The 26268-nt window shown below is 37.1% G+C and overlaps 1 long non-coding RNA gene across 5 annotated transcripts in view; it reads right to left on the bottom strand.

The window, feature by feature from the left end:
- The window catches only part of LOC131032752 (uncharacterized), a 46597-nt gene that overhangs the window by 4529 nt on the left and 15800 nt on the right, over nucleotides 1-26268 (bottom strand). The window contains exon 3 of one of the 5 annotated variants that reach the window (XR_009372530.1): nucleotides 12270-12606. The exons of 2 other annotated variants lie outside the window; for them this stretch is intronic. This is a non-coding gene — a long non-coding RNA (uncharacterized LOC131032752). Of the gene's footprint in view, nucleotides 1-12269; nucleotides 12607-16850; nucleotides 17123-26268 lie in introns of those variants that run through there. 2 more of the 5 variants (XR_009372531.1, XR_009372528.1) reach the window with 2 other exon arrangements.

Raw genomic sequence — 26268 nt, 5'->3', positions numbered from 1 at the left:
AAAGGAAATAAGATAAAGAGAACACTTAAAATAAGGGCCCAATTGATAAAGTGTTGATATATTAAAATGAAATAGGACTCATAATATTGAATTAATTATTAATTTAAATCAATAAAGGTCCTATTATGTATAGAAGAATGGGAAATACTAAAATGAGTGCTAGAAGAGCGTAAAATTGGGCACCCTAATTAGATGTGTACAATTTATGACACTACAACACCACATACCAAATAGTTATCAACCATTGATGGCAAATTCAACTTTACATATTATAACAGTGTACCAGTATGCAAGAAATAATGTAATAAACAGAATTAAGAACATCCACATGAAAAGCACACCATAACACAAGGAGAAACAAAAATATCTAAATTACATTTTCGTCATAATTAAAAAGGATAACATAGAAAGAAACCACACTAACTCTGAGAGTTAAAGATACATGTAAATCTTGAAAAATCATGGGAGCATCACCATTTGGCAATATATCCATAATTTCTTTGTAAACTTGATATGTATGAAGAGAAAGAACGTTGAGACAAAAGTCAAATATAATACTTCAATCTACTTGGAGTACATATAGAATGAGACTAGGGACATAAGGTTTCTTCAACAACGAATCAATTTTTTTTATGGAGAACTTATCTTATCAAGAGGTTTAAGGAGAAGGAAGATAAGTATTGAGGCAAAAACAACAATTCAAAAACATTAAACTTTAATGTTGAGCATCAAAACAAATTGCGCCAAATCATAATAACGAGGTAATTAATACTAAAGTGAGAATGAACAATGTTGTAGTACTTATGTAAAAATTGAAAAATGTTCAATCCCCTTTGATCAACAATTGTACAACATGCTTCTCTATTGAGTGCTAAAATGGAAGAGAAAACACAATAATTGTTTAAGGAGAAGGAACGTAAGTATCGATGCAAAAACAACTATTCAAAAATATTAAACTTTGATGTTCAACATCAAAACAAACTACACCAAATCATAATAACAAGGCAATTAATACTAAAGTGAGTATGGTCAATCCCCTTTGATCAACAATTGTACACCATGCTTCACTGGGTTACAATGGAAGAGCAAACATAATAATTGTTAAGAGATGAGTGTCCATGACCCACAACCATATTGAAAAATGAAAAAGTGAAGTATCAAGGGTGCCTCCTATAACATCTTGTGTAAAAGGAATTGGGCATCAACTATAGCTAGATGGTGATAGCTAGTCATTAAATGGACTAGAAGAAGCAAAAAAATCCAATGAGGCCATTTGAAAATTTAATAATAATGATATTAAATTTTAATAAACCTAGGATTTCTCCCAAGAAAATCATGCTTCCATGAAGGGGGTATATAAGACTTTGTAAGCTTGAAAGTACCAAAATAGTCTCACAAGAATGCCAAGACATAGGAGGCCAAAGAAAGCTAGATAGAGATTATACAGAGAAGAAGTTAAGATTATAATCAACTCCTAAGAAAATAGCATATAGAAAAGAACAAACAATTAGGCAAGGATTCTCATATGAAAAGATTGTTAAAAGGTTAGTGATATCACACAATAGATGAATTCTAATACACTTGACCAATCAAAAGAGTCATCTAATTGCAATAGACAATCAAATTTAGATTTTTTTGCTAATTTGGTTAGGTGCACACTAATCTAGAAAATGATTCAATATCCCACTTGAGAAGAGCCATAAAAACACCTTAGAGTACAACAAAGGCAATTTTCTTTGTCAAAGTTTTTTATTGTTATAATGCATTCCCCCACGTATACCTTTAAACTTATATCACTAGATAATTGAAGATATAAGAAAATATATCTTCGATTTAGCCTTTCATTAATCTTTCCAAATTTAGGTTGGGCAAAGAACTTTGTAAACATACATAGCAAAATAAATTCATGTCAACTTTGTAATGTCCCCTTCTCAATGAGGTTCATTTAGTGATACAGTGGCCTATTCCGGAGACTCATAGGGTATTTGGAAAGGAGAATTAGGGTTTCTTACTTTTGTGGAGTTTTGCACGAGCTTTTTAGGGTTTGTCAGGAGGGAATTCTTCAGTTCTGTTTATGGTTTCCTTCTGGGTTTTACATGAACTTCAGGGTGGCATAACATGCATTTGATTCTACGATGAAGTGTGAACTTACTATTTTTAGTAAGTTAGGGTTTGGCTGACTAGATGGTACAGTTTTACTGATCTTTTCAAGCTTTTTCTCTGGGTGCAAAGATCATGTTTTTTTTAGCAGTATTTCATGGGTAAGTGCACCAAGATGGTGAACAAAAAAGTGGCCACATGCAAAAAAAAATGAAATTTGTCATAACTCGTGCGTGTTCCTGAAAATTCAAAAATGTAATAGGCTTGGTAACACCAAGCCTAGCCAAAAACAATTTTAAAAAAAAAAAGTTATGGGTTTTGAGGAACATTATATTTTATAATAAAAAATCAAAAGTTCCTTAAGACCCGTACAAAATTTGAGGAACATTTTATTTTTTTTGTAACCCGTGGAACAATAGCAAAAGGAAGCCAAAAAAACATAGATCCCGCATGGGTTTGGTATCATTTTGGATTTTTTCAACATTAAGAGCAATTTTCAACAATGGCACCTCGTCAAACAGGTAAGATTTGATTGGTTTGATTATTTTTGTTTGTATTTTAATTGAAGTAGGGTTTTTTAACTGATTTAAGTTTTATTTTATTAATTTGATGTTAGATTCTACAAGCAATCCCCAAAAACGAAATAGACAACAAAGACCTCATCCTGCACAAGCAACACAAGCAAACCCTGTAAACATTGCACATGAGCAACAAGAAAACCTACAAGATGTTGCTCCAAAACCACAAAATCCTCAAAATGTTGCTCCTCAACAACCACCGCCACCCCGAAACCCTCCACGTCCTCCATTAGATCGTGTAGATGCCACACAAGAGGATCTTATCAATCGCCTTACACAAAAAAGTGCCCAAATTTCTATATTGGTGAATAGGTTGAGGTCCTCTAATCTTGAGCACCACTCAACCCTCACCACAATGCTAGAAACAATGGCCAATAGTGCAAATGAGGTATTTAGGGAGGTTACAAAATCAAGTTCATGGAGGGATAGATGTCGAACATTTTATGCGGATGGGTTGTCATATGATCAAGTGAAAAAAAGGCAATACTTAAAGCTGACATATGTGCTCTTTTCATCGATCCTATTACCAGTAACAACCTAGAACTAAATACGACTTGGTTTCCTATACATTGGTGTGTTCATGCTAGGCTGAAAGAAGCTTTTTGGGATAGGTGGTATATGGTCTTTGACCAACCACCTAGTAATAATTGGGAGGTGCCTCTATATTTTTTGAAAAAGTTGTATTGTGAGTTTATCCTCAGCGAGAAGCCAAATTACTTTGACATCCGACAATTTCAGGGTAGAGGGAGAGGCTCTGCACAGGATAGACCTAGCGCCCATAGGGTGGTACAACCACATCACAGGAGGTGTACAACTCCTAAACCCATGGTTCATGTCACTGTCCCTATATCCTTGAAGGAGCAGAGGATGTACCAGCACCTGCGACACCTCCTTCATCAGCGGCACCTCATGCATCATATGACACGAGCCAGCCCATTCAACATATGTGCGCCACCTGCCAAGGTGTATGTTCTGGTGTAGACATTGATATAGATGAGGACGGTTTGACATGTCATCTGTGTAAATGTAGTGGGATTAGATGTCATTCTACCACTACAGAGGATGTGGCCCTCACCAACGACCTAATGAGTATGTTGTTCCCTCGCTATCAGACACATGTGCGTTTAATTTTGTTTATGACATGTTATCAATTAAGTGACTAAATCTTATAAAAAGAAATAAAATTTTATTTTTAGAACAATTTAAGGTGATATAAATAAAATGCATCGCAGGGTGCAGCAGGTGGTGGGAGTACACCACATACTTTTCAGTTGACTCCACGGTCACGAGTAGTTTCGCCACCGGAGGTAAAGATTTGTAAATTTGTTAAAAATCTAATAATACATTGGTTTCAAAATATCTTTTGTTTATATATATATTATTACTTGGTGTTTTACAGGGCTTATCAGGGGTTGAGATGTCCCAACTTGATGATATCATGCTTTCGGCCATTGACTTTGGCCTAGATAGCTACGCGGTACCATTTAGATTTATATATTTTTGACTTAGGTGATATATTAAATACATGCTCTTTTCCCTTATGTTATTTTTTTCGATTAGTTTACCCCACCTTCCTTGAGGACATCTCGTGTGAGAAAGCCATCCTCTAGCACTCAGAGGCAGAAAAAATTATCCTCCCAGACACCCAAACGATAGAAGGTAATTCAGTACAATTTAAATTCATTTGTTGAAATGTATTATGATTAAACATGTATATGTAGATATTGATAAATGCTCTTGATTTATTTGTTCTATATGAATAAACATATGGGGTTTACGGAATTAATAAATGCACCTAATGTCGATGAGGTTCAGTAGAGGGAAGAGGTGATCTCTTCATATTCACTTTGGATTGCATTTTTGCTTGTTCGAAATAACTAAATCCTTTTATGTCTATATCATATGTTATTATTTTCCATACAAGAAATGGTAATAGCTGCATCATATTCGACTATGCCTTCTAAGGTTACAGGAGAACTATACGAGGCTTCGATGTGCATTTGTTCTGCATATGTTAAAAATATTTGTTCTATCTAGTTTGTCAACAACTTTGGGTTATTAACTTGTATAATTGTCTTTAACCTATTACAACCCCCTTCCAAACTTCCTACTAATGTTCTACCATTCCATTTCATTAGAAGTCCTACACGTATAATATGGGATCCAACACAACAAAGGGAAAATGTATGTATGTTTGTCTTAGATCAACTTCTTTTCACTAAGTGCACAATGGAGTTGAAACCCTCTTGTTAACTCCTTTTGGATCACTTACCATGGATATAAGAAATTATCGTAACTGATTCATCTGTGACTTTGCCTCCTATGACCATAGCACATCCATTTGAGGCTTCGATATGCTTTAGTTTTTTAGTCTATTCATTTTTAGTTATTATGTGTTATTTGACATATATGTTATTAACTTGTATTAATGTTCTTTTACCAGTTATAGCCCCCTTAAGGACTTCCCACGGATCCTCAGCCTCACCCAATTGTAGAAGACAGAGATGAGGTAATCAACATTTCAACTTCAAACAATTTAGAGTTCAGTATTTAGTTATTTTGATGTTATATTGAGAAAATATATTTGATTTGACATTTGAATTGTCCTTGTGCAGCCACCTGCAGAGCCACGTACTGCTTCGAAGAGACTCGATTTTGATGATCTGCCATAGTCATAGATACCGATAGAGACATATAGTTGTAGTTGTGGTCATTGAAGGACCAAATTTTTTATATATTTGGCATTTTTATATGTATATATCGACTTTGACAGACATGGCACATGCCACATTTTTGTAACTATTATTGATTTGGCATCTAAGTCGTTCAAACCTACGGGGTTGTGTTGTCGCTGCCTAAAAAATCCTCTCTCGGTTTAGGACAACTCGATTCCATTTTCTTGTGGTGATATTTTTTTTGTCGCATAAAAAACCGTCAGTGAAAGGTGGCAGAATAGTGCATCTTTCGTTTTGCTCGTCGTGGGAATGAATCATCAACACGAGCACATCCGGGTGGTCGGGTTTACGCTAGGTGTGCCCTTGTCTCGCTCCCCAAGGCGTCCAATCGTTCTAAGCCACCTCGTAGCGACGTTTTCCCTTGAGCGCTCAAAGTGGGAAAAAATGTCAAAATTTGATGTCGCGTAACTCGAAGACCGTGGCACTTATGGACGAGCCATTCAAACTTATACGATTGTGTTGTCACTGCCTAAAAACACCTCTCTTTGTTTCAGACAACTCGATTATGTTTTCTTGTGAAGATATTTTTTCTGTCGCATCGAAAACCGTAAAAAACCGTCAGTGAAAGGTGGCAAAATAGTGCATCTTTCGTTCTGCTCATCGTGGGAATGAACCGTTAGCGCGAGCACGTCTAGGTTGTTGGGTTTACACTAGGTGTGCCCTTGTCTTGCTCCTCAAGACGTCTGATCATTCTGAGCCACCTCATAGCGACGTTTTCCCTTGAGCACTCAAAGTGAAAAAAAAAAAAGGTCAAACTTTGACATTGCGTAACTCGGAGACCGTGACACTTATGGACGAACCGTTCGAACCTACAGGGTCGTGTTGTCCCCATTGGTGGGCTTATTGGACCATAAATATAAAAGTTATTACATTTTCTTGTTCACTGTTTACCCTAGGACAAGGTTATAACAGTTTTGACAAAAAATATTAGAACTTCCTCAATATACAACCAAATGAAGTGAAACAAATTGCAAATGGAATATAACTCATCAGTGAATCATTCCCAATTGGTTTTCCAGCCAAATGAAAGAAGAATCAACAAGATTTAAGCATGTGATCAGGTTGATACATGTGAGAATCACAAGAAAAGTGCAGGAAATGATAAGTTTCTTATTGAATATCCTTCAATACATAAAAAATCCTTCAAATGTATTTATAATCAAATGGTACAAATTTATTGCAAATGTATTTATAATCAAATGGTACAAATTTGGGCTCTCAAAATTTGCAAATCAGCCCCATGCGCACTTTTATATATAAAATTTGGCATCTAATATAAATGATCAAGCTCATTATTGTTTATATAAACAAAATTTTGCATCTAAATATGCAAATTACAACCCATTGTTGTTTTTTTATACAAAATTTAACATCTAGATATGTACATTACAACTCGTCGTTTTTATACAAAATGTAGCATCTAGATATTGTTAGCATTATGGATGAATTGATTATGTGTTGCATTGATGTTTTGTCATTGATGTCAACACTAGCTGTTATGGTTACCGGCAGAAGAGATTATCTATTGGACACTTCCGACATGTTTGGATCTATGGAATGTGATTGGTTATATGTGATACATGCTTCTGGAGCATGTTTTGGTCAGTTGGTATTAGCTTGGTATTGGATACTATCATACACTCTTGTAAACCCTTATCGACATTGGTTTAAGGCTTTACCGGTAGAGCTTTCATTGAGGAATCGTGATAGGATGCATAAGTGGTGTTGGTGCGGCTTCTAGATGGATTTCAGGATGCTGAAGATGTTCTTTGATCATGCTTCAACTGCTTGAAGACATTGCTTTGGCATGGTGGACCCAGAATGGGTCTGGTGCCTATCTAGGTTATGGACCAGTACCATGCTAACGTGTACTCTACACGTTACCGGGATGTTTCGGGAGGATTTATGAATTTGTTATTGTTGTTTTGGTCTTAAACCGACATGGCATATCATTGTAATATGGAATTATGTAATGATCTTATTGTAATATCTTTTAGGTGGCCAACCTATTTGGTTTAGGTCTTAGGATTGGTATAAATGAATGTAAGATCTCATTGTAGATCGTGGTGAGTAAATATAAAGTGTATCATGGTCATGAATTATAATATCATATGCGAAGGATCAGGTTGATCATAGGTGATCGAATTGGGATTAAGGAAGAGGTCAAAAGCCTCCGATATTGAGCTTAACCGAGACTGTAATCAAGCATGGTAGATGTTATTTCTAGTAGTTCACTTTATTGGATTGTTGTCCATTTATCTTGAGGTGGTTTTAACCTCTATAGTCAGTGAGACTCTTTTGTAATGAGCAGTACGCTCTAGGCAGTGTGCCTTCCTACATGTGCAGGCCCCTCATTGTATCACATACTTTCTGCATAAGTATCATCTGACTGTGGGTAGGCTTCCCACCGTGGTTTTTCCCTTTCTAGGTTTTCCACATACAAATTATGGTGTTATGTGGTATGGTTGCTTTGCATTGATTATCTGTTTAATTGTTGACTTACATTGTTTACCGATATCGATGTCTACCGGCATCTATTTCTGCTTTACCGGTATTTGAATGTTTATGTGCTCCGGTTTAAGGTTGGATTGTGGATTAAATGTTATAAACTGTTAACAACTGATTCACCCCCCCTCTCAGCTGTTCACCAGTTATCCTAATAGATATGCACATTACAACTTATTAATGTTTTTATATACAAAATTTGGCATCTACATATGCACATTACAGCTCATATGCATATCACAGTTCATATGCATGTAGAGCACATCCAAAAAAGCGAAGTTACAACGTTTTGCAAAAGATATATACAAAATTATCAAAATTATTCTACCATATTGTAGAATTATTCTTCTATATGGCCCAAAATCAATCAAGTGAACCTTTTGGATCAGCTCTAACCCTTAGTGTCTCAAGTAATGCCTTGTGGTCAAATTCACGAACTTTGTATATTAATATTTTCCCATAACCCATACAGGTTATGGAAACCTAATGTGAACGTTCAAAATTTCTAATAACCTGTATGGGTTATGCAGAACTAGAAGTTTTGGCGTTAGTTTTGCATAACTAGGAACCAAATAGGAAGTGGGGAGAGAGAGAGAGAGAGAGAGAGAGAGAGAGAGAGAGAGAGAGAGAGAGGTGGATGGAGAGGGAGAGAGAGGGAGATTAGGAAAAGGAGAGGGGGAGAGGGAGAGCGAGAGAGAGGGAGATTGGTAAAAGGAGAGGGGGAGAGGGAGAGCGAGAGAGAGGGAGATTGGGAAAAGGAGAGGGGGAGAGGGAGAGGGAGATTGGGAAAGAAAGAGAAGGGAGAGAGGGAGAGGATAGGGTTAAGAGAAGGGAGAGAGAGGGAGAGGGAGTGAGAGAGAGGGAGAGAGAATAGGATAAGGAGAAGGGGATGGATGGAGAGGGAGAGAGAGAGGGAGATTAGGAAAAGGAGGGAGAGAGAGAGAGAGAGAGAGAGAGAGAGAGAGAGAGAGAGACATGAGGTAGAGAGAGAACGAAAAGGAGAAAAGGGTGAGAGACTCAACAGAGAGAGAAGTGTGAGGGAGAGAGATGAGATAGAACTCAAGGAGGATAATTAGGGCTCAAAATAGACAAAGATGATGATGGGGGAAGGAAGACGAGAGAGAGAGGAAAAGAAGAGAGACGTGCATGTATACAAACATATATATATATAAACACATATTATATATGTATGTCTATACATATGTGTAGTAAATGCTAAGTTTGCAAGCATACATTATTATGTCTTCATAACCCGTACGGGTTTTGTGAAACACAAAATAATGGTTTTAGTTCTACATAACCTGTACGAGTTATGTAGAACTGTGAATAATACTTTTTGTTTTTCAAAACCCATGCGGGTTTTGGCTTGGTAAGAGGGTTGGAAAACGACTCTAAGGCTTGCAAGCCCATTTTCCCCCCATTTTTGTCCCTTTACACATTTTTTCATCTTCCAACGTGATTTTTTGACTTCGTCGTCATCAGGTTTACAAATGATCAAGTGGGTATCTCTAAAATTACCACCATAATCTCACACGTCTTCTCAATTTTCTAACCATATAAATTTTTCTATTTTTGGGCAACATTAGCATAGTAAATTTTAATTTTCTTTACCAACGCCTTGACAGTCCTCACAGAGATATGCCTACCATTTTTTTAATAACTTTTCATATACTTGACCAAATTAAAAATAAATTGCATATTATTGTTCTACACTAGATTCTATACACTTACAAAAAAAACAAGTTTGGATTTTCGATTATTTTGATGCAAGTGATGCCCAGCGCAGAACAGGTGCCAAATTTTCAGGATGCAGTCACTTCAAAAAATCATAAAAAAAAATACTCAACGGAAAATTACAAAAAAATACACAACTTCTGGATCTCACTCTTACCTATCATCCTACCAAAAGGTTTTGCAAAATAATAAATCTAACTATATATTTTGTGCAGCGCATGAAAACAACTATGTTATATTTTTTTGAAAAAATTAGAAATAGTTTTTCGTGCGTGAGAGGTTTGACCCTCTTAATTTTATTCAATTTATAAAAAAAAATTAGTAGTTTAACTAAATTCAAAGTACTACAATTCTTATTATTTTCTCAACTCTTAGTTTTGAGTGCATGACCTTCAAATATCTCTTTGAAGTTCAGGTTTACCTGTTTTCAGAAGAAAAAAAGTGGCCACTTATACCCCACTTTTTGTTCACCATCTTGGTGCACTTACCCTCATGACTTACTATTTTTAGTAAGTGGCAGTTTGAGCATTGCTATTTTTGGCAAACTTGGGCAGGGCTCTGATCTAGTTCAGTTCAGTGGTTCTCATTACTCAGTTTCATCCTTGATTTTGATGATAATCTGTATTGGAGTTATAAGATATTTAATTAAATATTATTTTCTTATCCTAAGGTTTAATATTTGATTATTTTATTACTGATTAATTTTATTGTGGGTGACTTAGGGAAAAAGATATATATCTATTGTTAATATTCTTATATCCTAAGTTCGATGGCGTTGATAATAATATAACACTTCATGTTGCATTATTTTTTTTTATGTTGCAAGTGTTCACCTAGGAAAAGTTTGAACTTTTGCCTAGGAAGACTGGGTAAAGTGGGCGCCATGTCTTGAGGTGACATGAATATGAAATGAAGTGAGTTTCAAACGAGTTTGGACGCCATTTGCATTTGAATTTCAGGGGAAAAATCTATAAATAGAGGTGCTTAGCCTTTCATTTAGTTATCTTGGAGAAAACATACCGTTATGTTGTCGATTTGACGACTAAAATCTGAGCTTCGAAGTGTGCCTGCCTTGCTAAGTAGCAGTTTTGTACTTGAGAGACAGTAACTAGTAGTTTTTATGGATTCACAATATTGTTAGTGTGTGTTTTGGAGTGTGGTTTTGTTGGTTTGTTGTTAGTTTGAGTCTTTTTGGTGTGATCGGGTTGTTGTTTAGCGTCCAGGCTAAAACAATTTTTTGCTCATTGCTCCCTATTGATTGAATAACTTTTTGTGGGTATTGATGCAATGGCTATATCTCGGGCAATGAATTCCTCCAAAGGGCAGGAGGTAATGTGTTGAAATGAATTTTATCTTGCTGGTCGAATTTTGCTATTGTGGCACCCCCTCCCTGTTGCATTGGGATGCATGTTGTTGTATTGAAGTGTCTGGAGTGCAGATTTTGTGATCATTGTGCCATCGTTCAGATTCTATCTATCATTTGCATTTGATTTGGCGTGATTCCATTTAGTTTTGAGTGTGTTATGATCAATTTGGTGTTGTTCGTTGAAGCTGGAGTTGTGCATTATTGACTTTCAGATTTGGTTCAACAATATTGGCTTACTAGAAGTTATATTGATAGTTGTTTATTATTGTAATATGTATTGGACAACATTTATAATCTTCTTATTATATATTATAAGGTTAAGTAGTAGTATTACTAACCATTTATAGAGTGTTGCTTGCCCACTGCAAAGTGGAAGAAGCTGGCTTAGCCGCCTTTTTTTTTTGTAATTTAGTTTTTTGTAATTTTTGTCCTCCCCACTGAGTAAGTGGTTGAGTGATATTGTCCTCTCGTTGAAATATGTTGTAGAGTGATAGTTTTTATGTATTGTCCTCTCGTTGAAATACGCGGGAGAGATAGTTTTTATGTATTGTCCTCTCACTGGTAGAGATAGTGATTGTGTTGAAATTCCTTGTTGTTTCATTGGCTGGTTCACCGCCAAGAAGTTTAGTTTCTACCTTGTTGGGTAAGCAAAAGGGGCTGGCTTGCCACCCGTGCATTGTAATTTCAGTTCAGTTTATGATGCTAACAATCCCTAGAACACCGTATGCTCTCACCCTCCCAGATTGGGCTCTTGGTGAACAAAAGGTGGAAGGGTTCTCTTTCAATTGTTTTTGCTTATTTCTCTTACTTTAACGGGTTATTGTGTTTGCATTGTAATCTTATTGAAAAAAAAAAATTGTCAGGGTTACTACAAACTCCTTAAGCTTCACTTATCTTGGACTTGTGTTAGCCAAAATGCTTGTCTTGGTTGTTCCTCCAAAGTGCTAAATTATGACCAAATTCAAGCCAACTGTCTTAAGTAAAGTAATCCAAGACGAAATGTATTGAAAATAAGAAGGGATCTAGCTGATAAACTAACCAAGATCATTAAAATGATTAACTAGGTTTCAACAGTGATCCACTATTACAATATTTTGATCTCTTGAAAAAATAATGAACTTCAAATGATTGCTCAATAAATCCAAGAGCATTAGTCAATGCTTAGAAAACTGAAAGCAAACTAATACCTTGCAGGATATTTTGAAACCCAAATGGACTAGAGAAAGCATTGCAAATACTTTAATAATGTTGTCATGGGAACCCATGAAGGAAAAAGGAAAGTGTCTGAATAATGGTTGATCTTAAAATCACTGAAGGAAAGGATTCGATCCCCTCTTAAAAGAAATGATATGGCTTCCAAATACTCCAGTATCGATTATGAATTAATGCACCTAAAGCGTAAAGCCTGTGTGAGGTGTAGACCGGGCATAAAATATCATAATAGTTTGCTACAATTCAAAAACTATCGATCAAGAGACTTATACAGTCCCAAAGAGATTAACACAACCCAGAATACTTTCAACTAGAAGCTGCAATCAATGTGAAAGGAAGAGATCAATCTCCAGCATAAGACGCAACCTCATCAAGGCTGTGCGATTATAAAACATTAACATAATTTGTGATTAGATTAGATTCCTAGAAAAGTGCAGGTAAGAGTATTTGGTAGGATGGTTGTATTACTTAAGCTCAAACAACCCAAAAGTTTCTGCATACAAGCAGATAAGAAGTGATTTCCATCAACAAATTTGATTAATGAAATAATACCCAACGCCCAAACTATGGAGGATCATGCCCAGAAATAATAGTACAACCTATCTGGATAAGATGTATGCCAAACAAAGATTATTGATCATAGCAACTATAACAAACTTCCTCAATGAATTTATATCAGAAGGGTACAAAACACTGGATAAATTTGATTTTCAATGGGAGCGACTACCATAAATGCCTTCCATTCAACTTGTACAGTCTGGTAAATAGAACAAAACTGCATTTTTAGGTAGTTCATCCAGTGCTAAGCCTTAAACCTAAGGCAACTCATCGTTTCAAAATTCCACAAATACAATACGATCTGGAAACTAACATAGCAGCAATAATATTTTCAAAAAAGAGGTACGGCCTGCAAAGCATTACTCAGCAAACACGATACTGATTTCAAATCAAATCTTCATATAATATTTCATTATTCCCAAGAAACATCACATCAAAAACAAATAATAAAAATCTCACATCACACTGAAAACAAGAAAACTTAAAAAATGGTTGTTTGGAATTGTACTCAAAAACTTGGTTTTTGAAGAGTTTTTGTCCTTGAGAAGAAAACAAGAACACGCCATTCTTGAAAAATGAGATTGTTTCCAAAAAGCAAGACCAACTTTTTCGAAATCATTCCTTTTATTTATAATTTTTATAAAAAAATAAAATAGTAATAATTTATTTAACAAATATTCTTTAATAATTTTTACTTTTTGACAACTTCAATTGTTTAATAAATTTTCCTTTTTTCTATCATTCCATTAACCTACAGAAAAAATTACAAAAATAAGCTAAAGGTCTTCAGTGTCAAGAAGGGGGCATGACAAAGTGCCAAAGCATCAATTTGCCAAGATTAATTACAACAATTTGAACAATAGAACAAAATATACACGACTTAAAATAATTTAGTTCAGATATATCACACAAAATCTTATAAGACCATTACATTGCTAATCTAAACTGTTCATCATATGAAGATGTGATTATCATTAAACTTGTTTAGCCACTTGTTTTGCATAACCTTCTCCCACACACTAACAATTTGAAATCACATATTATAAAGTATTGACATATTCACCAATCACCATGAGATTTCAATTCTATTTCTTTTATTACTAAAATTCACATACACAGGCATCTGTTTCTCATAAGGACCTCATATTGGCCTTGTAATTAGAAAAACTACCTTCCAACTTTACCCTATACAAGATTTCTACCTAAAATTTTGAGTTTTGCCCTGAGAAAAGAATAAATTCTGGTTTTTATGCAATACTTCAGAACACTAGATATAATTCCGTAGAAATGTGTCACAGGAATTGCACGTTGACTTCAATATATTCGTTGTGTATATAGATTTTCAATTTACATTCTTTTAAAGATTTATTTTTGAGAAAATAGAGGATGCACATATTGATCCCAATCTTCTTTTGGCTTTTGGGTAATTGATAGGCATTCCAAATCTGATTTTCTACAAATTGACCTCATTTGAGGCTCTGGAATTCAATTTTGGCCAATGTATGTTTCTTGGATTAATTCATTTTGTAGGTTTCATGTTATATTCATCGTATATAGTGTATATGTACATTGGGGTCTGGATTGGTATAACAAATGAACAAATTAAACTACTATGTAAATTGTTGGAATTCAACTTTTTTTTCACATTTTGACAAGTTGATATTATACAGAATGATTTAATTTAAGGCCTGCAAATTAGTTTATCAATGGCTAAAATCTTAACTCGCTCTGCACATCATTCGAAATAGTCAGTATTTCTGACGTGGGTAATTGAATCATATAGAGTTCATTTTCCCATGATTCCAAGATTAATAAGAATCTGCCATTGTTATCTGATGTTATGTTACAGGGACATTTTGATGATTTCCAACTGTAGCATGAATGGGATTTGTTTTGTAATGGCTGTAAAATATTATGACTATATCTGTTTCAGTAAACTAGGAGCCAATAAAATAGACATGAAAAAATATTTCAAAAGCTCTTTTCACATTTGTTACAAACCATGAAGCCTTATGATGAAGATACAAATCATAGACCAACTCTGGCCATGTTATCTGTGATGTCTGTTGAGGGCTGATAGCCTTAATTGGTCTTTTCACCGTAAATATTTTGGTTTTGTCATGCACATTTAAGTGGTGTGAAGAAAGAAACAGATATCTGTTCCAGGTGGTTTGCTTTAAGTAATTCCATTTCTGCAGTGTTAGGGTTGTATTAGATTGCAAATGGGATCAAATTCTTAGTTCTAATTTTAAATCTTGTGAATGCCCAAACATATAGGGATTCTTGGCATTCTTCCCTATAAACGAAATTGCCTCTTAAATAAGGTCACAAACTCTTTTCAATTGTACAGCTTGTCTCATCAACTTTAGAACTATGTCCTCCTACCTGCCAAATTTGATCCTAAGTGCCCTAAAACATTCATTATTGAAATTATGAACTCAATGGGGAATTTCAATTAATTAGTTGACATGTTTGGAACCCAACTTAGAGAATGGATAGTGGTATAATGCTTAAATCTATTTGTGGCATTGACGTTTAAGTACCCTTTTCTCAAAGTGCTTGTAGTTGAACAGGAGATAAGTGGAAAAGAGTTAAATTTTGCTTGTTCACTTTTTTGTTTCAGTCGATCTGTATGGGATCAGAAAAATAGTCATACTTGAATCATCATTTTCTAACTGAAACAGGGGAAATGTCAATACAGTGACGGGGCTGCCAAGGAAGGTCCTACTCTGCAAACATGCAAATGCATTATTGTCATCAGTGGTCCTGCACAATGCGGATGATGAACAATTGTCCATGGCAATCACTCAATTGTCACTTGCAATTGTGCAAATGTCAACAGTGACCTGCCTGAATGCAACAATCCAAATCAGTAATTACTGCAAAACATCGTCTCTTCAAACATCTACACAACCCAGACTCCTTTGGTGTACAAGTGGATACCTCTTAACACTTATATAAGGCAAATGTTAAAGGTTAAGCAATCGAGTGCAGTGGGATGGATAAGTAAGAGATTTAGCAAGTAGAGAATTGAGAGAAATAATCAGCAGTATGATACTGATTGAATACTCCATTGAGCTTGCCTTAGACCACAAATAAGAAGCAAAAGGAAGAAAAGGAGGTAGAAAAGAGATGAGAGAATAATTAGCATTACAGCACAGATTTCATGCTCCACTGACTTATAAAAGCCCCATAATTGAAGGAGGTTGTGATTAATTCACACTACCAACTGGTTTTCCCAACATTGAGGTTCCCAAAGTAAAATCCCTTGCATGGTTTGCTTATTCCCTATTACTTATTTACTATTTTGTTATTGTTTAATCAACCATTCACAATCTACTACTCTAAACAATACTTCAAATCAATTCCATTTGAAGTTAATTAAAGCAGAAACAGCAAGCATTGTTTCAAGATCTACATTTGGTTTGTAATAAGTTTTTAGATGAAATTACAAATCACTTGCAAAAAATCATGCCCCATGTTGCATGTTGATCAACATCAAACAACAGTAATGGTAGAAGTTATCTAGAAGTATAGCTGCACTGTAGTGCACATCATTGCATTATATCAATAATGCAAAATGATGTAAGTGAGACTTTTAGTTAAATTTTCATGATCCTGGGATTGTGTGCCTTTGGGACGCTTTACCAAGAGCAGCAGTCAATTTAGAAAATACTCATTAAGGATTTAAATAGGCTCCATTCTTAACTATCATATATGAGAAGCATTTATGAAAGTAGAAAGTATTAAAACAAACAGAAGTAAGAATCTACATATAATGTGTCAACTATAAAAGACTCCAAATTGATGTGACCGCTCTATAACATGTCAACTTAAAATCTATTTGGTAAAATAAGTGAATCCATATTCATGAATTATGTATATGTCTAACAATAACCAGGTATAAGAACTGTACTTAATTAGAACTTAGAAGATCATAAAAGCATAACCATTGACTCAAAAAGCCTATTGCCAACTAGCCAACCAGTTGTAAAATCTGAACCAAAGTATTTTTTCTTCATTTGATCCATCACCAAATAAGCTTTTTTATTAATGCAGCTTTATTGCAGAGGCAGCATAAAAAATATTTTATAAGTAACGACATTTTGAATCAAGTCCTTTGCTCTTGTCTCGTCAACTTTGAAAAAGCAATGTGAGTTTATTTTCCAGGCAAAAAGAGTCAATAAGCATTACATAAATCTCCATATCTGTATGATACCAAACCAACCATCTACATTTTTTGAAAAAACTCAAATCCTTATTCATTTCACCAGCCTTGCAATGACCATTAATCAAACATTCATAGATAGCCATATAAGGAGCTCAACCTTCATCTGCCATGTTATTCATCAGTGCATGTGGACAAGAAAAATTGCCAAGCTAACAAAGACTACTGACAATTGTAATGAATGTTGTTAGTTCAGGGTTTCAAATCCATTTTCCAAATTTCTTCTACCATTTCCCATGCACCATTTAACTCTGCTATTATATGGTATGCATGTATTAAAATCAAGTCACCAAACTATTACGAAAAAATAGGTGAGTGTAGAGCTCTGAGGAAGTTGAATGGTCTCCTGCCATTGTTGCTTCCTAGAGCTTTGCTTTCACTGCAAAGAGCTCAAATTGGTGTTGTTCACCACACTCGGATCTCGTCGACCTCGTGATTTCCTCCTGTTTAGTTTTTGTTCTTTTTTGTTGCTTGGATGATTCAGTTCTTTAGTTTAATTGTTAATGTTAATGTTGAATGAATTGTTCAGCTTCTTTTGATAATGTAAAATTTCATTTTTAATATGCCTCTCCAAGCTTTTGGCTCGCATCCCTATTCCTTTTGAGCCCGTGTTTTTATATTGCTTTGTTTTTGCATTTAGCAAGCATGTAGTCTTCATGTACTCCCCATAGCCAATTGCCTCTCCTAGGCCTTCTAGCTAATTGGAGAAAAGTCGATAAGACACAACAAGGTATTGCAATTAATGAAATTAATGACCACCCACAGATGCAAACTAATGAAAAGGAGCCAAATCCTCATAATTGTGTCAAGTCATCCTACAAAGATGTGTTGATGGGTGTTTTATGACCACACCAACACAGAATAAAATACCAAGGTATCTTATCCTCTCTTGAGCAAAATCCCGTGTATGCTAAGATTGTGAAAGATCATATAGGTGACTCCAAGTTTCTTCTCTATCAGGTTCTGACATGTTGATAAGCTCAATGGTCGTTGTGAGATGTTGGTAACACAAAGGGACTTAGGTTTGGATAATTCTGTCACTTCTTTGTTGTGGCTGGAACTTCATCATTGGATATAGTGATTCTGTGATGCTTTTTCTTCGAATGAACTGAACTGGATGAACTGAAATTAAAAGGGGAAAGTGTTGCAAAGTGTGCACCCTTGGTCTCCTTGTGTTGTCCAGCGCAGCACTCGGGTTTTTGACATGGCTTAACCACCTCCTATGGATTGTATAAGTCTAGTGATTGTATTGGGCATTAACAGGTCGATCTTTTGGTGCAACGGCAACCGCACTTGTAACAAGTTAACAAGTGGTATCAGAGATTGATCACAAAGTTCAAACCCCTTGCTTGCGTTGGGGGGGGGGGGGGGGGGATTGTTGCAAGGTGTGCACCCTTGGTCTCCTTGTGATGTGCAGTGCAGCGCTCAGGTTTGTGACATGGCTTAACCAACTCCTGTGGACTTCTATAAGTCTAGTGGTTGTATCGGGCATTAACAAGTCGATCTTTTGGTGCAACGACAACCGCACTTGTAACATCAAGGATTAGAGAAACCTAATTCTAATCCTAAGGACAATGATATCAATGGATCGGGTTGGAATGACCTAGATTGCCTTGAAGCCTTAATGTTTGGAATTTGAATATCCTCCTCGGCGTTTGGAATTGGAATTCTTCCTTCATGAACTTCCTAAGACTAGATTTCTTCTTGAACTTGAATGTCATAAACTTGATTTGCTCATCTTTGACCTCCATGCATCTTGACATCCTGATGTTGCCTTTGGATTGGATACACGAATCCTTGGTGTTTTATCATTTTCTGACATTTTGGAGATGGGCGCATTTGGAGCTTGGAGAAGGAATTTCTCCATACTTAATCAAATTTTTGAGTTTCCATGCCTCAAGGAATTCTTAAGCGCATAATAGGCCTGGAGGAAGAATTTTCAAACACGGCCAAATTTTCAATTTCCATAACTTCATGAATGCTTGGGCACACTTGGAGGGGGAAGAAGGAATTTTCCCATAGTCAAATTTTTGCCATTTCCAAGATTTGGGTGCCTTTGGAGTCCAAAGGAGGAAATACTTAGCCATTTTTCATACTTTCCAAGACTCCTAGCATGCTTGGGCGCATTCTGGACCCAGAGAAGGATTTTTGGATTTTTGGAAAATTCCTCCTCTACTTGGAATTTGCACCCAAGGAGGTCTTCTAGTGCATTGGAGTGGCAGACAAAGAATTTTGGAAAATTCCTCCACTTCATGTGATTTGCGCCCAAGGAGGTCTTCCTAGCGCATTGAAGTGGTAGAGAAGGATTTTTGGATTTTTGGAAAATTCCTCCTCTCCTTGGAATTTGCACCCAAGGAGGTCTTCCTAGCACATTGGAGTGGCAAAGAAGGATTTTTGGAAAATTCCTCCTTAGAATTTGTGCCCAAGGAGGTCTTCCTAGTGCATTGGAGTGGCAGAGAAGGATTTTTGGATTTTCGGAAAATTCCTCCTCTCCTTGGAATTTGCACCCAAGGAGGTCTTCCTGGCACATTGGAGTGGCAAAGAAGGATTTTTGGAAAATTCCTCCTCTCCTTGGAATTTGCACCCAAGGAGGTCTTCTTGGTGCATTGGAGTGGCAGAGAAGGATTTTTGGATTTTTGGAAAATTCCTCTTCTTGGGATTTGCGCCCAAGAATAGATTTTGTCATGCTCAATCTTTTTGAGGAGGATTTCCAAACTTAGTCAAAATTTGATCACCTGCTTGCTCATTTGCCTTTCTGAATTTATAACTAGATGCTCAGGATCTTTCTACAGTAGGTGCTTCGCCCATTGCCAAGGATAGACCTTCTGATGCAAGAGCATCCCCGGTCGATGAACAATCTTGCATCAACCAAAAATAATTCCTTTCAGTTTTGTTATTGTTTAGTTCCTTATGCAGTTTTCTGTATTCTTCTGTATTCTTACCGGCATGTACCAATAGTTGCTTGTTCTTAGTGGCAAATCTTGTTTACAGTTCTTGGCAGTTTCATATGGTTGATTCCAGATTTCTAGTTCATTTGGGTTCTTCTCCGATCAGTTATCGCTTCCAGTTGGCTGCTTCTGGGTTCCTGGGACAATTCTTGTGCTTACCGGTTGGTTTTCCTTCATCACCAGCGCGATTCTTGGTGTGTGGATCCATCTTGGGTCTTGTCCAATGTTCTTTGGCGTGTGGCCGACCTTCTTGCTGAATTGCGTCACTTGGTTGTTATTTTCCGAAAAGATTTCTTAAATCTTAGGGCCAACCTAATTACATGTTTCATTTTCCTACATTGGTGAACGTAATCCTTTGAGGCCGACCCAGATATGTTCCTGTGGGTATAAATATGATGTTATGTAATCATTTGTAGGGGCAGAGGAAGTAGAACTGAGAATAAGGATTGAGATTCGCATGTTGTGATCCGGTTGAATCTTAGAGTCTCGGTTGGATTGTATCTGGCTTGATGCCTACATGTAACCGGTTAACTACCTGATGTTCTTTGATGATAATATGAAGATTGTCAGATGATTGTCGGAAGTTCTAAGGCTGTAATCTGATCTGTTTATGTTAATTTGTTATGTTTCCTTATTGCTTTCGTTGTGTCTCTCTTGTTGCATAAGCCGGTTGACTCTTTTGAGGGTTCTTACTGGTTATGGTTGCATCAATTGGTATCAGAGCTAGTTATGGACCGACTGGTGGAAGAATCGTTTGCGAACATTGAGGCATTCCTTGAGGTGGACAGATCGTCGATTGGAGGCAGGCTGCATGTGTGTTCAATAGATCGCCGAGGGGAGGCAATTGAAACCAGTAGTCAGATCGCCGAGTTGAGGCAGTTTGCCAGAGTGGAAGGAGAGATACCGCTGAGGAGAACAAACCTCCAGAGGGTAGAACAGATGATGGAAGACTTCAAGAATGAAGTGAGGAATGAAATCCGGAATGCTTTGGCTGGTTTGCGAAGAAACCCTGACTCTGAGGATGAGTATGAGGAAGTCGGTGAAGAGCTTGAGGAAGCTGAAGGACCGGAAGATGAGAGAGGAAAGATTCCTAAGAGCAGTGGCGCAAGCAAGTAAAGTACATAAAGTTGAGGTTTCTAACTTTTTCGGAATGCTGAACCCGGAGGATCTGATCGATTGGATCGGAGAGTTGGAGGACTACTTTGAGTTTGAGGATGCCAAATACCCGCAGAGAGTCCGGTTGGCACAGACCAAGTTGAAAGGGCATGCTGCCTTATGGTGGAAAGAGTTGCAGAAAGACAGAGTGGAGAATGGTGAATTGAAGATCACCCGGTGGAGACAGAAGGTTGCAAGGTTGAAGGCCAAGTTCATACTGGGAAACTATGAACTGGAGTTGTTCAAGAAATTGCAGAACCTGAAACAGAGAAACATGACTGTGAAGGAATATACTGAGGAATTCTACAAGGTGGTAATCAGATCTGGACATAGAGAGATGGACAGGGGAAAGGTGGCGAGGTACATCAATGGACTTGCTTTTAACATTCAAGATGAGATGAGTATGTTGAAGGTTTTAATAGTTGAAGAAGCTTACCAGTATGCTTTGAAGGTTGAGGAGAAGGTGAGAAGAAGACAACCGAATAAGGGAAAGGAGAAATTCAAGATGAATGATAGTATGAAGAAACCGGTTGAAGAAGAGGAGTCAAAACCTAAGTGGAGTAAAGAACCGGAACAGAAGACACCAAGGAAGGGTAGCAGCAGTACCGATAGAGAATTTCTTGGCAAATGTTTCAAGTGTGGAGAAACCGGACATAGATCCTATGAATGTAAGCAAGGAATGGCAAGAAGTTGTGTGGCAAAGGAAGAACCGGATGGTACCGGATCTGACTGTGCACCGGAGCAAGGAGAATCCCTTATGTTCAGAAGAAAGGATACCGGATCTACTCAGAGGAAGAGTCTTTTCCGGACGGTATGTAAATCAGGTGGAAGTATTGAAAGATCATTGTAGATAGTGGAAGTACTGATAATTTAGTATCTAAGGAGATGGTTGAGAAGCTTGGATTGAAGAGGCTTGAGCATCCTTGTCCTTATGAGGTAAGTTGGTTACAAGATGATCAAAAGATAGAGATAAAGGAGCAGTGTTTGGTGAGTTTCAATATTGGGCCTTTCAGAGATGAAGTTTTATGTGATGTTGTGTCAATGAGTGTTTGTCATGTCTTGTTGGGGAAACCTTGGCAGTATGATAGAGGAGCTATTTATGACTGTAGAAGAAACCTAGTTACTATTGAAAAGGATGGGCAGAAGTTCACATTGATTTCTTTGAAGGAGAAAGAGAAGGAGGTGAAGAATCTAAGTCCTGAGAAGAGTTGCAGGAAACTGGCAGAGGTTATACCGGAAGGTTTGACAGAACCGGTGGCAGAGGTTATACCGAAAGGTTTGAAAGAACTAGTGGCAGAGGTTATACCAGAGGGTGACATGAGCTTGCAGAAGGATCTAACAGATGAGTTTGATGGACAGAGGGAACTAGTCGACAGAGAGCTGATGGTGACAAACCGGATGAAGTCTTGTGGCAGAACCAAATCAAAGTTGCAGAAAAAGAGACAATGTGTTGATCAAAAGAAAGGAAAGAGAAACAAAGAGGATTGGAGGTTAGAGAAGCTGGTTGAGGCACCGGAGGAGCTAAAACAGAGGTTGGCAGATAAAGATGTTTGGATTAGTAATGAGCATGGGATCTTCATTCCAAATCCTTTTAGATGTTCATGAGTTGCCTCTCATGGAACATCTTTTTCTACCTGGGTTGTCTGATGCAGGAGCATCCCCGGTCGATGAGCAATCTTGCATCAACCAAAAATATTTCCTTTCAGTTTTGTTATTGTTTAGTTCCTTGTGCAGTTTTTTGTATTCTTACCGGTATGTACCGGTAGTTGCTTGTTCTTCGTGGCAGATCTTGTTTATAGTTTCCTGGCAGTTTTATATGGTTGATTCCAGATTTCTAGTTCATTTGGGTTCTTCTCCGGTCAGTTATCGCTTCCGGTTGGCTGCTTCTGGGTTCCCGGGACAGTTTTTGTGCTTACTGGTTGGCTTTCCTTCATCACCAGCACGATTCTTGGCATGGATCCATCTTGGGTCTTGCCAACCTAATTACACGTTTCATTTTCCAACATTGGTGAATGTAATCCTTTGAGGCCGATTCGGATATGTTCCGGTGGGTATAAATATAATGTTATGTAATCATTTGTAGGGGTAGAGGAAGTAGAACTGAGAATAAGGATTGAGTTTCACATGTTGTGATCCGGTTGATTCTTAGAGTCCCGGTTGGATTGTATCTAGCTTGAAGCCTGCATGTAACCAGTTAACTACCGGATGTTCTTTGATGATAATATGAAAATTGCCGGATGATTGCCGGAAGTTCTAAAGGCTGTAATCTGATCTGTTTATGTGAATTTGTTATGTTTCCTTGTTGCTTTCGTTGTGCCTCTCTTGCTGCATAAGTCGGTTGACTCTTTTGAGGGTTCTTACCGGTTATGGCTGTATCACCTTCCAAAAATAGACTTAATAAAAATAGTAAGTTCTTCCAAACACAAAATTAGGGGAAACGTGGACACAATGAAACTTACTAAAAGTAGACATAGCTAAAAATAGTAAGTTTGTCCAAACTCAAAATTAGGCCACATGAGGCCATAGTGAAACTTACTAAATATAGTAAGTTCTCAAAAAACGTTCAAATTTCACTAGTAGGCCCTTGAAGAATTCTCTTCGCCTTGGAAGAAATTCATGCTTCCTGTCTTGCACTGACTTTCAGAGCGCAAATTAGAGGCTGAGAAAGAATGTTGTCAATGGGAGAGAATCTTGATGCTGCCACAAACTGCCTCCTTGAGTCCAAATAAGACCCTATGGAGGTCCTTGGGCACAATTTAGAGGTGGAGGAATTTTCCATGAGCACAAATCCATCTCTATGAAGGATTTTCCCATACTTATCCAAATTTTGGCTATTCAATTTCAGTCCTTCGTGCAGACCTTAGGGTTATCTTGACACTTAGCCAAATATCCATCATTCCATTTCTTCTGCTAGTGAATTCCTTGTTCAATCATTGCAATCTTTTCCTTGGACGATGATATCATCCACTCAAAGAAGTCCTCTTCTCGGCATCCAAAGTCTTGTTCTCGCATCAGTCCTAAAAATACAAGAAAACATTGTGAAGTACAAGTATCAATCAAGTTCATAGTTAGCAAAATGCACAATTTGAAGGATAGAGCAATAAGCACAATGCATTTCTCAATACATCAAAACCCTAATTCTTGACTTGATGACAATATTAAGACTGATCCTGTCTAGGTTGTATATTCCTTAAGAATCCATTCCTTAGTCATTTCATTACCTGCAAAGGCTAGAATCCAGACCAACAAGACCTTATAACTCATTCTTTAGGGCCAGGAGATGACACAGACTGCAAAAGGCTTGGTTCATTCAGCAAAAAGAGGGGGTCCCCATTTGCAATGGCGTGATGTGTGAAAATGTCTCAACAAGACATTATAAACTCAACTCTCCAAACGACCTTTGTCCGCCTAGTGCTGTGTTCCTGACCAAACATGGAGGAATTCACACTGCTGACTCAACAGAGATGGGAAGAGATGGATTTTTGGGGTCCGCCACAGATGGATTGGGAGATGGAGGCATCCTTGGTAGAGGAGATGGCAGAGCAAGAGAAGATGGTAAGTTGTCTCTGAAACCTAGGGCCCTCTCTCTCTCACCTAATGAAGATGCACAAAAATCCCTAAAAGAAGAGGAATCTAGGCTTAAGAATTTTGCAATATTTTTTGTCTATTTAGACTCTAATTTCCTTCCATCCCACAAATTCTTTGATGAATGGATTTCTTCAATTTGGGGAAAAAAGATGGGTATTCATGTTTCTTTCTGTAGAATGATTCAGAGAGGTTTCTTTGTGGTGTTTTTCAAAAACCACAATATGCAAAATAGAGTACTAAAGAAAGAATTTTGGAACCATAGGCAATCAATGTTCTGAGCCCTCCCTTGGTCAGGGAAAATTTCGAAGTTGTAGCCAGGTCATTGCCTAACTGGATGGAAATTAAAAATGTTCCCCCACAACTCTAGAAATCCATCCCCTGTATTTTGAAACCTATTAGTGATGTTATGCAAATTGAGGAATCAAGCGTGACTCTCCCCCATCTTAATGCTAGAGTTCTGATTTTTCTAACCCCAGAGGCTGAAATTCCTAAGATAATTTTTGTACAAGTTGAAAACAAAATGATTATATGTGAAATTGAACTTCTTAGGTCTCTAAACTCATGTTTTCTATGCAAAAGAAATGGGCATCTCAATTTCGCTATAGCCAAAGTCAACCCTAATAGGGTCTTCAACCACTCGAATGATAGCCCTAGAGAGGCCAATCCTTCAAACATGGAGGACAATCTTGATCTGAAAGAGGACACAAATGAAGCAAAAAAGAATAACGTGGAGACTAATGTATTGTCTTACAATCCTGGGAATGAAGCTAGTAATGATATGGTAGATGACACTTGCACTTCATTGGAAAACCCCTTCTTGGATGGGGAAATAGAGGTAATCAAAGCCTTGGATTCCTCTATTCCCAAGCAAAGCTCAACTAAAGCCAAAAAACAAAAGGAAAATCCACCCTCCGGCCCCAAAAATGTACAACAGTTAGCCCTTGAAACTATTCAAGCTAGAGCAAATAAAGTCAGACAGAATCTGATCTCCTCCGACCAAAGAGTGGTAGAAGGAGATTTTGTCAGTGGCTTTAATCTCAAATTGGTGGTGTCTCATTTTAACCCCTTGTTTTCATGATTTGATATTGATACATTTGCCCCCCTTCAGAAGCCCAAATCTGTGAAGGAGGATACTAAAAAGTGGAAACTTAATGATAGACCTAAGACCTTTGACTCTAGCTCAAAGAGAAAAGTGTCTAACAAAGATTCCGAAGAAAAGATTCCGAAGTGTTCTAATAGACTATGCAAGAATCAAAAGAATCCCCCCTCCAAATCCTCAATGAATTTGAAAATCTGCAGATCGAATGTTAGGGGATTAGAATCCTCTGATAGGAAATATGTGGTTAGAGCTTTCTGCAGAAACAGATCTTAACTAGTTCTTCTTTGCCCACAAGAGGTTAAAGTTGTTGGGTTCCAAGCCGATAATGTCCTTAGGTTTATATGGAATAATGCAAAAAAATTCATCACAGATCATGATAAAGGCAAAGGGGGAACTCTATTTTAATTCACCTCAAATGGGTTGACAATATTTCTCAATGGTATTCATCCCCTTGTAATAGAC

This window comes from Cryptomeria japonica, chromosome 5 (assembly GCF_030272615.1).
Source record: "Cryptomeria japonica chromosome 5, Sugi_1.0, whole genome shotgun sequence".
Taxonomy (NCBI): domain Eukaryota; kingdom Viridiplantae; phylum Streptophyta; class Pinopsida; order Cupressales; family Cupressaceae; genus Cryptomeria; species Cryptomeria japonica.
The sequence above is the reverse complement of the archived record's forward strand: the minus strand, read 5'-3'. Positions and strand labels throughout refer to the sequence as shown.